At 33.6% G+C, this 13312-nt stretch overlaps 2 protein-coding genes across 2 annotated transcripts in view; one reads left to right on the top strand and one right to left on the bottom strand.

Annotated features, from left to right (window-relative positions):
* Positions 1-13312, bottom strand: part of LOC149416907 (neurexin 1-like) — a 460023-nt gene that overhangs the window by 381180 nt on the left and 65531 nt on the right. The gene's annotated exons all lie outside the window — the stretch shown is intronic.
* LOC149416909 (uncharacterized) overlaps positions 1-13312 on the top strand; it is a 178581-nt gene that overhangs the window by 32528 nt on the left and 132741 nt on the right. The window lies entirely within an intron of this gene.

Here is a 13312-nt window from a genome sequence, read left to right on the forward strand (position 1 = left end):
TAATCAGGGCCTCTCATAAGATGGTAATGACTCGCCTTAATAAATCCCTTCCAACTGTCCCTACCTCAACCCACCTCACAACGCTGCCCAACCGGGTGGCGACGTAGTTCCCCTGCTTTTACACTGTACACACAAGGCGCTATTGCGAGGTATCACATAAAAAAATTAAAAAAACAACTAACAATGTTAATAATATTAGGTGATTTGATGTGTCAATTCTACGTAAATGTAATTTATTTATATGGAAGAGTATCTGTGGCGTTAGGGCGTTAAGGATTTGATTTGTATACAAATATACAGTTTAATTTCAAGATTGATGAAATTTTGCATACTTTCACTCATTGACTGGTCTGATTTCGAAAAACACCATGTAAAGCCTGGGCAACGCCGGAAAACGCTGGACTTCGCCTAGTAAATAAATAAAAAAGCAGAAAGTCTCTTGTAGTTAAAAACGACCTATAGTGAAAAAAAATCAAGACGCCATACATACCTAATGTTAAACCAATATACTTAATAAGATAGAAATTGAATGGGAATATTTAAAAAAAAAACAGGGACTAAAAATAGTGCTACTGACATATTTAGAAAAACCATAGAATCCCATCGGATGATCAGTATTTGTATGTAAAATCAAGCAAACTATTAAGTTAGCTCTTAAAAACACCAATAACTCTCTCTCCCTGGAATTTTAGTAAATGATATCTGAGATATTAGCTTTTATTTAAATATCTTTATAATGTTTCAAGCAAGAAAAAAAAACACGGAGTTTTAAACTGCCCGATCAAACAGAAATTTTTGTAAAACTTTCATCAAATATCCACACTTGAGTTTCCCAACCTTTTTTCGCGTCGAATGGCTGAAATTTGGCATTATGCATTGGTAGTACGCATAATTTGACAGAAACACGACTCAAAAGACATTAAACCTTTTGACATCTGAAAATGACAGGTTTGTTTGAGCACCGGGTTACTTGGAAACATTTTTAAATACTGTTTTTTCAGAACCTGTTAAGATGGTTTATTTAAATAATACAAAGGAATTGTTCCAGTTTGTTGACTATATTATTATATTTTCTCATCATGGTTATTTTACGTACTTGTAAAAATTACATGACTCCATAATTGGATTAAAATCAACAGATACTCACTGTTTATCAGTACAATTTATTAAACTGTCAACCGGTTTCGGTAGCAACCTTCTTTCGTCAGAACAAAATTTAAACTGACAACCGAATGATTTAATTATTAACTAGCCAATATGTATTTGAGTGGGAAGTAAACAAATGAGACTACTCTTCTACCAGGGCGATATATATATAAATATATATTTTTTAAGTGTTTTAACCCTAGAAGCCTTATCTACGCCTGCGAAGCGTACACACAATCGTAAATTCTATTTCTCTTTCTAACGGTTGAAGTTAGCTCCTCGTGCTCTTTAACCAACCCAGTGGCCGACAGGAGCTCGCCGATGGTACCTGTATCACTAAGGTAAATCCAGCCATTTGTGAGTTTTTGAGGTATAATACGCCTGCGAGACGTATGTTTAGGCTTTGTGTAACTTTTAACTAAGATTATGTGTTTTTAATTTCGTTAATTTTTCGTCCATTTTATGTTTATTTTGGCATTGTTTCAGATACCAATATGTCATGGTCTAATATATTAAACAGTAACGATATTTTGAAAATCTTAGACCAAGAAAATAGTCTTTCTCTGGGAGAATCAGCTCCTGAAGACGAGGACAGCCAGTTTGGACGACATTCAAAGCAAAGATGAGAATAACTATGTAACTGAAGACGCTTTCCCTTTACAAGAATCTGCTCCCACTGAAGAAGCCGACTCAAAATTTCAAAAGCTGACCTAGCATCTTATTCTGCTCATGCTTCGCAATCTGCCAACTCAGGGCGAATTTATCGTGTTCCTGGAAATACTCTTCACGGTAAGAATGGACGCAGGATGTTTGGTCTACAAATAAGGGTCAATCATCTCACACAACTTCAGCTATGAATAAAGTCCGCACCTCTCGAGGACCAACTCAAATTAAAAATTAAATCTAGTGGGCACTATTCGATCAAATAAGCGAGAAATGCACGAAAAATTGAAGAACTCGAGATCTCGACCTGTTGGCAGTTCTACGTTTTGTTTTGATGGCCCTCTGACACTTCTATCGTACAAGCCAAAACCTGCAAATATGGTTTACCTTTTATCTTGTTGTGATGAAAATGCAATAATTAATAATTCAAGTGGCAAACCAGACATGATTCATTTCTAGAACCAAACAAAAGGAGGAGTAGATTCATTTGATCAAATGTGCTCCTCAATGTCGTGCAGCCGCAAAACTAATAGATAGTCAATGGCTGTTTCCATGGCATCTTAAACATGGCTTTCGTTAATTCTGCGGTAATTTATGGCCACAGCATGATCAAATAAACTCTCAAACAAAAGAGAATTCATTAAACAACTCGGCACAGATTCGGTCAAGCCTTGGATTCAGACTTGAAGCTCCGACTTAAAAATATAAGCCAAATTTTCGCAAAACCTACTGATTCAGGTAATAAACTTCCGGCAGGAGAACCAGAGCCCAAAAAACGTAAATACTGCGCTTTTTGCTGCTAAAAAAAAGAGAATGTCAAAATTAGTGTGCTATAAGTGCAAAAAATCAGTATTTTCTGAGCACAAAGTTGATGTCTGTGTAGATTGCTCTAAAATTATAGCTAGTAATTAAAAGCATGATTACTTTTAATGTTTGCCCTAAGAACAAGAAATTAATCTTAAAAAATATATGATTGTTTAAAAAAAACATATGTTCAAGTTGATTTTTAAGAAGACGATTTTTTTGTTTGAACATAAGCATAATTTTTTGATTCGTTGTAATAAATACCTGTGATAGTAGTTTTCATTGATAAAACTGTGTTTTATTATTAGTTTACATTTCAACCGTAGCTTTCCATCGAAAAATAGGGCACAAGTAGGTATATTTTGGCCTACTGGCCGTCATTTACATGTGCACGCCTCTGAGAGGTATGTTAAGGCTTTATGTACCTATAAAATAGATTAGGCTTCTAGGGTTAAAGTATAGAAATGAAGATGTTTGGAGGTTAATAAAATATTTGCATCTGTAACCATCTGTAGAGGTTAATAATAGCTAATATTATCAAGAAAAGCAGCTTCTTGAATTTTGGTATTCAAGATACTTGAGGAGTTGTCCAACAAAAGTGGATAATTTCGGTTTGGTGAACATATAATTTGGTTTCATCTATTTTTTGATATAGAAAACAGAAAATTCTAGAAAAATCTATAAAACTACTGGATACGCTGCAAATTTTTATTTGAAAATCGTTTTTCTCATTTTCAGTTAAAACAAGGTATTCCTTAAATGCTTAAAAATTATTTTATATATTTCACTACCAACCATGAATATTTCATAACCATACTACCAAACCTCATCATCTCACCTCACCATTCAAATGTATAAACTACCATCCCGCAGTTTTTCATTACCATTCATACATTCATTACTTTCCATCATTTTTTTTCATATGCTAAGGTTTGTAACAAAGGTGCTCCTTTCACGTTAATACGTCTGACAATTACGGGAACACATTTACAGGGTTTCCGGGGGTAAATTTTAAATTTAGAGAGGGACACCCTGTATATAAAAATATCGTAGAAAAGCAAAAAATAAAATCCCTGGATTTGTGCGAACGGAAAAAGTGCATGGAATCGAAAATTCGAAAGATTTTTTTTTTTCAATATGGTTTTGATAAGTTCAACAGTGAAGTTGATTGAGACCACCCGGTGATAGCATTACATGAAACCAGAACATTACCAACACGAGATATGGAAAGTTTGCACGAAATTTCGTTGGCGGCGGAATGTCATGTAAGGTAAAAACCATCGTGCTGTTAGCGAAATCAAACCATTTCTCAGCCAATCGGGAAATATTTATGTAATTAAATTACGATGAACAAACATACGGCACAAGAGGATTTATTCATTCGAGGAATGTGTTGAGGCGTAATCATTAACGCTTGTTTTTATAAACCGCGCCGATATATTATGAAATGTAAGCATAATAGTTTATCAATGGGATTACTTGGAGAATCTTTCAATATTATTAGAGCGATAAGTTATTTATTTTGCGCTCTTGCTGAATAACAAATACATAAGTTCCCATTAATAATTGACTGAAGGATTGGGATTTCTGTAGTTTAAAAGCCCATAAGACAGAAAAATGAATAGGGTCGTCGGAAGACCCACTTTGTTACAGACGTTTTGTTTGGCATTTTGGCTTGTCAAGAGTTAATTTATTATGTGTAATAACCATATAACGATATAATAACTAAATAACGATTTAGGGGTCATTTGATTACTTTGTAATAGCTCGATTAGTAGTGATTACATGACGTAAATCACCCTTTTCTTGTTGTTAAAAGAAAATAAAATGAAAATGATTCAACTTATCAATTGGGTCGTGACAAAATGTGGTCACTCGATGTGACAAGATCAAAGATCTTCGGGTCAATTTTAAGACGCAATGTCGCGAACTGAGCATACAAAACTACGTTGACAGGTGAAGACGAATCATCAAAATGTATTACGTGGTTAAAAACTTAAAGGAAATGAAGAAAACTTTACGAAACATTGTATTCTTAAAATTCTTCAGGCCTAGGAAGGACATTACTAGCCATAAACATCATATTTCATCAGAGGCGTTCATACATTTGTTACGAAGGTTGAAGATGTATTCGGTGTTGAAATTAAACTATAAAAGTTTTTATAGTAAATTTATTCTATTGCCGTGATAAAACAGCCGTGAATAAATTTTAACAATATTTCACGTATCACACATGTAATTAATCACAACAGACACAGCTAGGATTATTTAAGTAATCTATATTTTTTTGATTGATATAATTGATTAATTTTTTTTGATTAGAGCGTTCAGGATATGCAAGTAGAAGACTGCCTGAGAACCTTCCCGCTGTCGCTTTTATAATGTGCAAATGCATCGAGAATCATCCAGCGGGTACGTAAATGAGCATTACCTACGGTGTTTGCTAGAAGGTTCCAAAGCGGTTCAAGTTACACCTAAAAAGGTTCCTGAACATTCTAGTTACTATCACTACAATATGTTGCCGCCCGTAACGCTGAAGATTCTAGCGGTCGCCCAATGCCTGTAGCAATAGCACAGTGGTTTCAGGTACCGTCCGGCTTGATCTCTAGGCAACGACCGAAGTGTCTAGTAGGTTCTACCACGGCCTAAGTACCTAGGTACCACTATGTAACAAGTAGTACCCGACACCATCCGACTCGAGTAGTGGCGTACCTCACATTACAAAAGTTTTATTTTTTCTATAATGCGTAGATATGTGATTTCATTGGAAAGATAAATAATTTTTCTTCTCAGTTAGTCTCAAATATTTATACATAATTTAATGGATAAAATTTCAAAAAATGTTTAGTATATGATCACAAATTGACGGGATTTTTTCATTGACAGTTGGAAGTTAAAAAATGATAAAAAATATTGGTGTATAAACGGCATAAAAATTCAGCTGATAGTTTTGTTACTAATTGCCTACACAAAAGGAATGTGTTTGGTAAATATCAAATTCTTTCAAAATTATGGACGTAATTTCAAGAAAAAATTTCGCGGTAAGTTTTTTTATTATCATTTTCGTGTTTCAAAGATAATCTTATATTTTATATAAAATGGTATTTCTTTTTACTACAACTTAAAAAATAAGCCATAATTAGCACATTTTAGATGCTTCGGTAGCATTTCGAAATTCCATGAAATTTCACCTTGTTGTTGGGACTTGTTGGTAAAAATATTTTTAAGCCCGAAAGGTTAAAAAAATATATGTTTTTGTGTTTATTTATTTGTATTAATTTTACAAATATAAGACAAGTTGAAAATTTACGTAACGTAGAAATAAAATACATATTAGTACCCATAATGCATATTAGTGGATATAGTAAACACTTATTAAGTTACAAACATAACATAGAAATACAAATCATCATCTTTGATGCAGGACGGAGGGGTTTCGAATATAACGAAAAGAAATACTATGTATTCGCAGTTTGGTGAAATCGGGCTAGTAGTGAGTGATATGAATAGTTAGTACTCTGATTGTCACAGTGGAAAAGACGGTGGAGTCGGGTAGATTTAACAGGGTCAAGGATATTTATAAGATTTAACATTTAAGGGCATTCTATAAAGTTATTCATTAATTTAAAAAGTATAAGTATATCATCGTGTTTTGTTAGTCAAAACGGAATATATATATATTAACGAGCATTAGTTTATTTATTTAATAATTTTTTACAATTGTTGAAAATCATGTGACCTTACTGGGGTACCCCGTTAAATAAACCCCGCTATACGGATGGTAAATTATAATGCGAAATAATGGAAAAAAACATAACATTACAGAAGAAAAATGTATATCGGAAAAATAAACAGAAGAAAAACATAACATAACGTTAATCTTTGTTAGGTTGCAAAATTTATTTATATTCTTTCTTCGCGTGTCCATAATCCATATCTTAAATAACCAAGTTCTTTTGAAGTCGGTTATTTTGATGATGTTTTTTTTATTGCAAGAGGGAGGATGTTAAATAGTTTTATAGAGAAATATTGCAAATTTCTTTGACCAAAAATCGTTTTAGTTGTAGGTTGGTGAAAAAATATTAATTTGGGTATCTTGTTAAAACGGTACATATTTAATTAATTAGTTTTAAGAACAATCTGAATTCTTTAATTATTAATATTATTATAATTTTAAAATTTCTCTAGCGCCATTTTTGTGAAAAATCACCTGAAAGTGAATCAAGGTGATGATAATGATGACATCAGAGCAGAAAAATACAGATATGTGTTTTGGAATAAACAAGTATCCTCCCCAATTACATTATAACCGATTCCGAAAAAAAGTATGACCATTGGTGATACAGACCATTTTATTAGTAATGGCACTGTTTAAGGCGATGCCATACGTAGTAATGCAAAATCATGTGTTTTTGGTTTGAAAATTTGGTCACTTAGAAATGTTTCAGATGCTGTAGAACACATCTTGGACTTTGAGATAATCGAGTATTTTTTAGATAAGTCTTTTTATAAGCCCAGAAAAAATATTGTATAAGGCCTATGAAAACTGCTTTAAAGTTCAAAATCTCCTACTAACGAACCCATTTTCGGTTATGATTTTATTGTATAATGTAGCAAATTAAGTTATTTATAAAATAATCGAAAAAAAAAAAATTTTCATGCCTGAACATCCACAAAATAAAATAAAAGGCACTTTCTGGCTGTGTTTTTTTCTTGCATAAATCAAAACAGGCGGATGGTGTTGGCGGGAATTTAAACCTTATCGCCATCTACGTAAGGGTTGTTATTGATAGCGGCTTAATTAAAAATATTACACGACGTAGTGCATCGCCTTAACACGATTGTTTTGTTTATTATTATAATATAACATTGTAAACAGAAAAAAATATAAGCATGACTGAAAACAAATATGCTTCATGTTTCTACTATCCAAATTTTGCCAAGCAATTATCCGTTTTATACATACGAGGAGGCACAAATTCATGTCTAACGCGAACCGGTCTTATAACTTTGTATCTTTCTCAATAACGTATTTCGGTACAAAATAAAATGTTATGTTTGTCATATACGATTATTTTAGCTAGAATATGACCCTTTTGTTTTACTCAATAATTTTCAAACGACTACGAGCAAAAAAAACAATGTACCTATAAACCTACTAGTGCTTTTGCCTCTGATATTTTCGAAAGGGAAAATATTGTATTGTTAATATAAATTCTAACTCGTTGGACCATTTTTTTGGTTTCATTAAGTCAAAGCGGGCGTACGCAGCAGATGCTACTAATTGTCTAGATTTTTTCCTACCCAGTTTCATACTTAATAGTTTCGCCGCCAGATGGTGCCTTCTGCATGAGAAGAAAACTGATTTGTATGCAGGGCGCCACCTAAAAAGGTCAAATGTTTGTAATTGTTTGCTGAAATTTGCAAATAGCAAATTTATCATTAGTTTTTGTAGATTCATTTTACGTAACCACTATCATTATTACTTAGTATTTTCGGATAGTTTAGTAAGTTTGAAATGAAACAGTTTTTACAAAATTTCAATAAATTTCGTGCCAATACAAGCGATCTAGCGGATGGAATAGTGATATTTCACAAAATCTCCTAATAGACGAGGAGTGCTTTTGCAAAATTGATATCTACCTAAACGTTTTGTTGGGAAATCGCAAAATACTGTTAAAGGAGCCAAATATTTTATTTAAATATAGAATTTGGGTGGCGGGTTTGGGCCGCCGCCGCCCCGGGAACCATCTATTGGATAAACAACATCATTTTCATAGGTCACCCCGAATGTTTCGCTTCTTTTGGTGATTAAGCAGGGTTGCCCGGGTTCATCGGAAGAGGTGCGTTGTTAGGATTCACCTGTACCAGATTGGGAGAGGCTGTTTTGGAGAGACCTATTGACCCCTCCAACTGGTCTCTCGACCTATCGCCTTGCGCTTCAGTGGGAAGGATATATTCATATGTCCATCACTCCTGGGCATACTGATCCCTAGATTCCTACCCAAGCCTCATACCTCTTACCTTCCCAGAACTTCCTCTTATTTCTTTCCTTAAAAATACCCTCCAGGCAGCATTCCAAAAGATGACATAGGCCCCGAAGGAAATTCTTTTCTTCACGGACTCTTGTGTTGTGTTAATGGAAAAAATTATATTTTTTATTTGTGTTTTTTTTTGTAATAGATTACTTTAGTTACATTCGACTTGAATCATAAAATGTACACAAATATTGAAAAATAACAAGATATTTACAATATAAGTTTTGCCAACTCCAAAATTGAAAAATACCATTCATCATCTACCTACGATCTACCTATGAGCTACGTAAAAGATTAGTAAGTTCCTAGGCTCTGAACCCACAGGTTAAGAATTTGAAACCCGGCATTATACAACAAATTAGAATAAATGCACACAAAGTAAAAAGTCTCTCGTCGTTCTCTAATTTCAGTTCACCAAATATTAATCTGAATCTGTAAGTGCCATAGTGCCACTCGCCCCCGACACACTAATATTCGAATTACAAAATATCTGAAAACCATTACATTCATGACTTTTCAAATATCAGTCTAACCCCATTAAAGAAAATATCTGAAGCTTTTTATGGGCCATAAAATATAACTTTTGCAAAGAAACACACAAATTTTTTTCAAAGAAGCCAGAAAATGGATTTCTTTTGTGCTTGTAAAGTAAAAAATACCTTGGTGAAATCCGCAATGTCTTGTCGTAAACAATATAATATTGTACATAATATAATATATTCGTACATTATTACATTTCATACACAGAAATTGTTATTTAACTCTGCACTTCACATCTTCAAACATGAAACCATTAAATAACATTCACACAATACATACCACCCCACACAGACTACATCCATCCCCTTCCCCTCCTTTCTCTCCTCCCCTCCCACCAGCTCAGACTCATAGGCTATTGCAACTTTTTTTTTATCAAATACTTCTATTTGAATTTCACTTCTGTTTTCTGTTTTCATTATTCTTTTGGTGGCAGTCACGCATTCAAACGTGGACATCCACGTATTTTCGCTGAAAACTGATGAGATTACGGCAGTTAATATACTAAATAAATGTCTGACCTACCCAATTGTAATTTGGCTCAGTTGTTAGCACGGTTTACTCCAGTCCTTGGGGAGGAAGGTTCAATCCTCAGTCAACAAAAAAAAACAAAAAAAAAACTTTGTCTGTTGGATTACTATAAGGATACTTTCCATTTTACATACATTTTCTCATACGTTTGGTATCACAACACAAGACGCAACAAATCACACCTTCACGACACAAGACGCAACAAATCACACCTTCACGACACAAGATGCCGGTGTTGTGAAGGTGTGATTTCCTTTCTCGAGTTTTCGAAGTGTTTGAAAAAGCAGGGGACAAACACTTTCTCCTTTAGCAATTAATCCCCGAAAAGGTAAGTGCTGAATTCGCTGTCTTCTCACATAATTTTCTCCGTTGTTCACCAACTCGTGGTGAGAATAGGCCATTGTGTTTCCAACTTGCATTACCATTTTTCAAGTGTGAGGGTACGTGCTCGAGAAGAATGCGAGAGGGACGCGACTGCGAGACGGAGTGAGAGGGCAGGTGTAGACTGGTCCATTCATGAAATTCCAGCCTAGTCCGCGGATCGATAAAGCGACTCGCTTTTCGGGGAAAACTGTGGCTCGCTTAGTTTTTTCAACCGTTTTATGTACCTGCATACAACAAATGTTTTAATATCTTCATTTGGTATTTGTACGATTTTTGTACTCAAATTTTAGACTGTTGGTGAGGAATTTGGGTACTTCGTTAACACGTAGACATATAAATTGAACAGAACCCGATCTGTCTAAAGGATGTATTTTTTAATAAAAATATGCTCTACTCAGATAAATCTTATACAAAAGCAAAAAAAAAGATATTTTGTTTAACTAGGTACCTTATTTGAGATACGCACAGCTTTAATTATCATTTACGTTAAAACTTTTATGGCAATAATGTGTTTTCAATATATTTTTGTGATATTTTGATTAACTTATAAAATGGTTAATTTCATGTTTAGTTCCAGTGAAATTTAATTTACCATGTGAAGACACAATAAACAACAATTTACTTTTAGTATTAGGTATGGACTTTTTTGTGTTACTTGATATTTTCATCAATTATAAAATTTTTGCAACTAACTTTCAGTTTTAATAGGGTTAATATAGGTAGGTACCAAGGTACCCCAAATTCTACATCCATGCTCAAATTACAATTCAAGTTAAATTTTACGTTTTTCTATAACAGTCTTGCGTAAGTATAACCAAGAATCTTACAAAGTTATAGTGGTAATTTTAAGAAGAATATAACGTATTGTGCAAACAGCATTCTGCATAAAGCTACACTTAGAGGCGCTACTGCGTACTGATATCTCGTCGAAATTTGTTCCACTATTAGAACGCGATAAGCGGTGCGGGTAGACCGGATTCAGTAGTTTTAGTTAGGGCGTTCGGAGAGTTGGAGGTCAGTTGGAGGTAAAAATCTGAACCTATTATTTGGCTTCATGTCACAACTTAATATAATACATCAAAGGAAAAATGTCGGTACTTCACGCGACACAAGTCAGTGGATTTCAAAACCCACGTTTTCAAAACAGCTATTAAAGCTTTGCTATAGCAAATAGTTTTGCAACTGGCTTTCTTAAACTCCACCCGAAAACAGCTATATATTTAGCCCAACTTTGTAGTCTAAATCTAGAGCTATACAAATACTGCCGTGGTAAATAAAAACACTGTGTCTTCCTCAAAGAATACATTATATCAAATTACTTAATTCTTTCATATCGGCTATCAACAAAACCAGAGGAAACTCTCTATGGAGCTACCGGACCGAAGGCCCGTTTTTTTTTTGTAGCACAGCTGTATAGCTATCGCCTTACATCCGTCAAGTGTGCGCTTGCTAAAACCACACTTTTTTAAGTGACTTTATAAAAAAGGGTACATTAAAAATATTATGGTGAATTAAAGTATTCCCAATTTAGGAAGCGGCTTTGGGTACCGTGGCCCCAATAACCATTTATTGGATAATCAACACCTCTGCCATAGGTGACCCCAAGTGGTTGCTAGGTTTGGTGGTTTAGCAGGGGTGCCCTGGTTCATCTGGTGAGGTGCATTCAGGATACGCATGCCCACCAGCTGGGTGGCCTTGCGTCACTCCTGGATACATTGATCCTTAGATTTCTACCGAACCCTCATTTCACCACCATTAATTTTTACCTTCCCAGAACTACCTCTCTTTCCTTTTCTTAAAAAAGACCATCCACAAGATGACGTAGGCCCTGAGGGAAATTATTTTAATTAGTTGACACACATTTCAGTTGGTCGTTCCATGAATGTTATTAGAGCATAGCTATATATATTTTTAAATGTTTATTAAAAAATAATATAGCCTCAATCAGACAAAATGTGTTATTATTTACATAGAAATTATTTCAAGCTAGGCTTGTGCGAATGAGGGATGTGTTATTATGTTTTTTTAATATTTATTTGTTAAAGTTTTCAGTTTTATTTTCTATCCAACTCTGTTTTAAGTGTTTTTAAGATGAAATTTAAAGTCTCTTTTATTATTTGTATTTCTGATTATTTTTAAAAATGTATTTAAAAACTTTACTCTAAGATATTTATTGTTGAATTGCCCCATTTTTTACATTTTGGAGAATTGATGTTTGTCAGAGTTTTATTTTATTTTTAATGGGTGCAGTTTTATTTTCACTATTATATTTAAATATAATATTGAAAATAAAACTGCACCCATTAAAAATAAAATAAAACTCTGACAAACATCAATTCTCCAAAATGTAAAAAATGGGGCAATTCAACAATAAATATCTTAGAGCAAAGTTTTTAAATACATTTTTAAAAATAATCAGAAATACAAATAATAAAAGAGACTTTAAATTTCATCTTAAAAACACTTAAAACAGAGTTGGGTAGAAAATAAAACTGAAAACTTTAACAAATAAATATTAAAAAAAACATAATAACACATCCCTCATTCGCACAAGCCTAGCTTGAAATAATTTCTATGTAAATAATAACACATTTTGTCTGATTGAGGCTATATTATTTTTTAATAAACATTTAAAAATATATATAGCTATGCTCTAATAACATTCATGGAACGACCAACTGAAATGTGTGTCAACTAATTAAAATAATTTCCCTCAGGGCCTACGTCATCTTGTGGATGGTCTTTTTTAAGAAAAGGAAAGAGAGGTAGTTCTGGGAAGGTAAAAATTAATGGTGGTGAAATGAGGGTTCGGTAGAAATCTAAGGAAAAATAAATATAATATTTTTCTGACTTTAAGTTCTTAAAAAAAAAATTCTTTGAACAGAATTTCTGATGAACTATAATATATGATATGGTTTAAGTGCACTTATATTTAATATTATATTCTATACTATGTGATGCGGTTGTGAATGCTTTTTTTTATTTAGTTCAGCAATATAATAAATACAAAGCCACAGAGCTCGGCTAAAAAGATGTTTTGTTACATAGTTTAAACACACAGAGTTTCTTGAGAGGAACAGACTCTCGCTATCATCCTGATGTAAGACCACCATTCAGAATTGAAACGTTGCCTGAAATGGCTTTAGCCCTGTTTGGTGACCAGTTCTGAATAGCCAAGTACCTCCCCACCTTCGTCTTCCCCATCGCCT

The sequence above is a fragment of the Hesperophylax consimilis genome, chromosome 16 (assembly GCF_061612785.1).
Source record: "Hesperophylax consimilis isolate HC1 chromosome 16, BYU_Hcon_1.0, whole genome shotgun sequence".
Taxonomy (NCBI): Eukaryota; Metazoa; Arthropoda; class Insecta; order Trichoptera; family Limnephilidae; genus Hesperophylax; species Hesperophylax consimilis.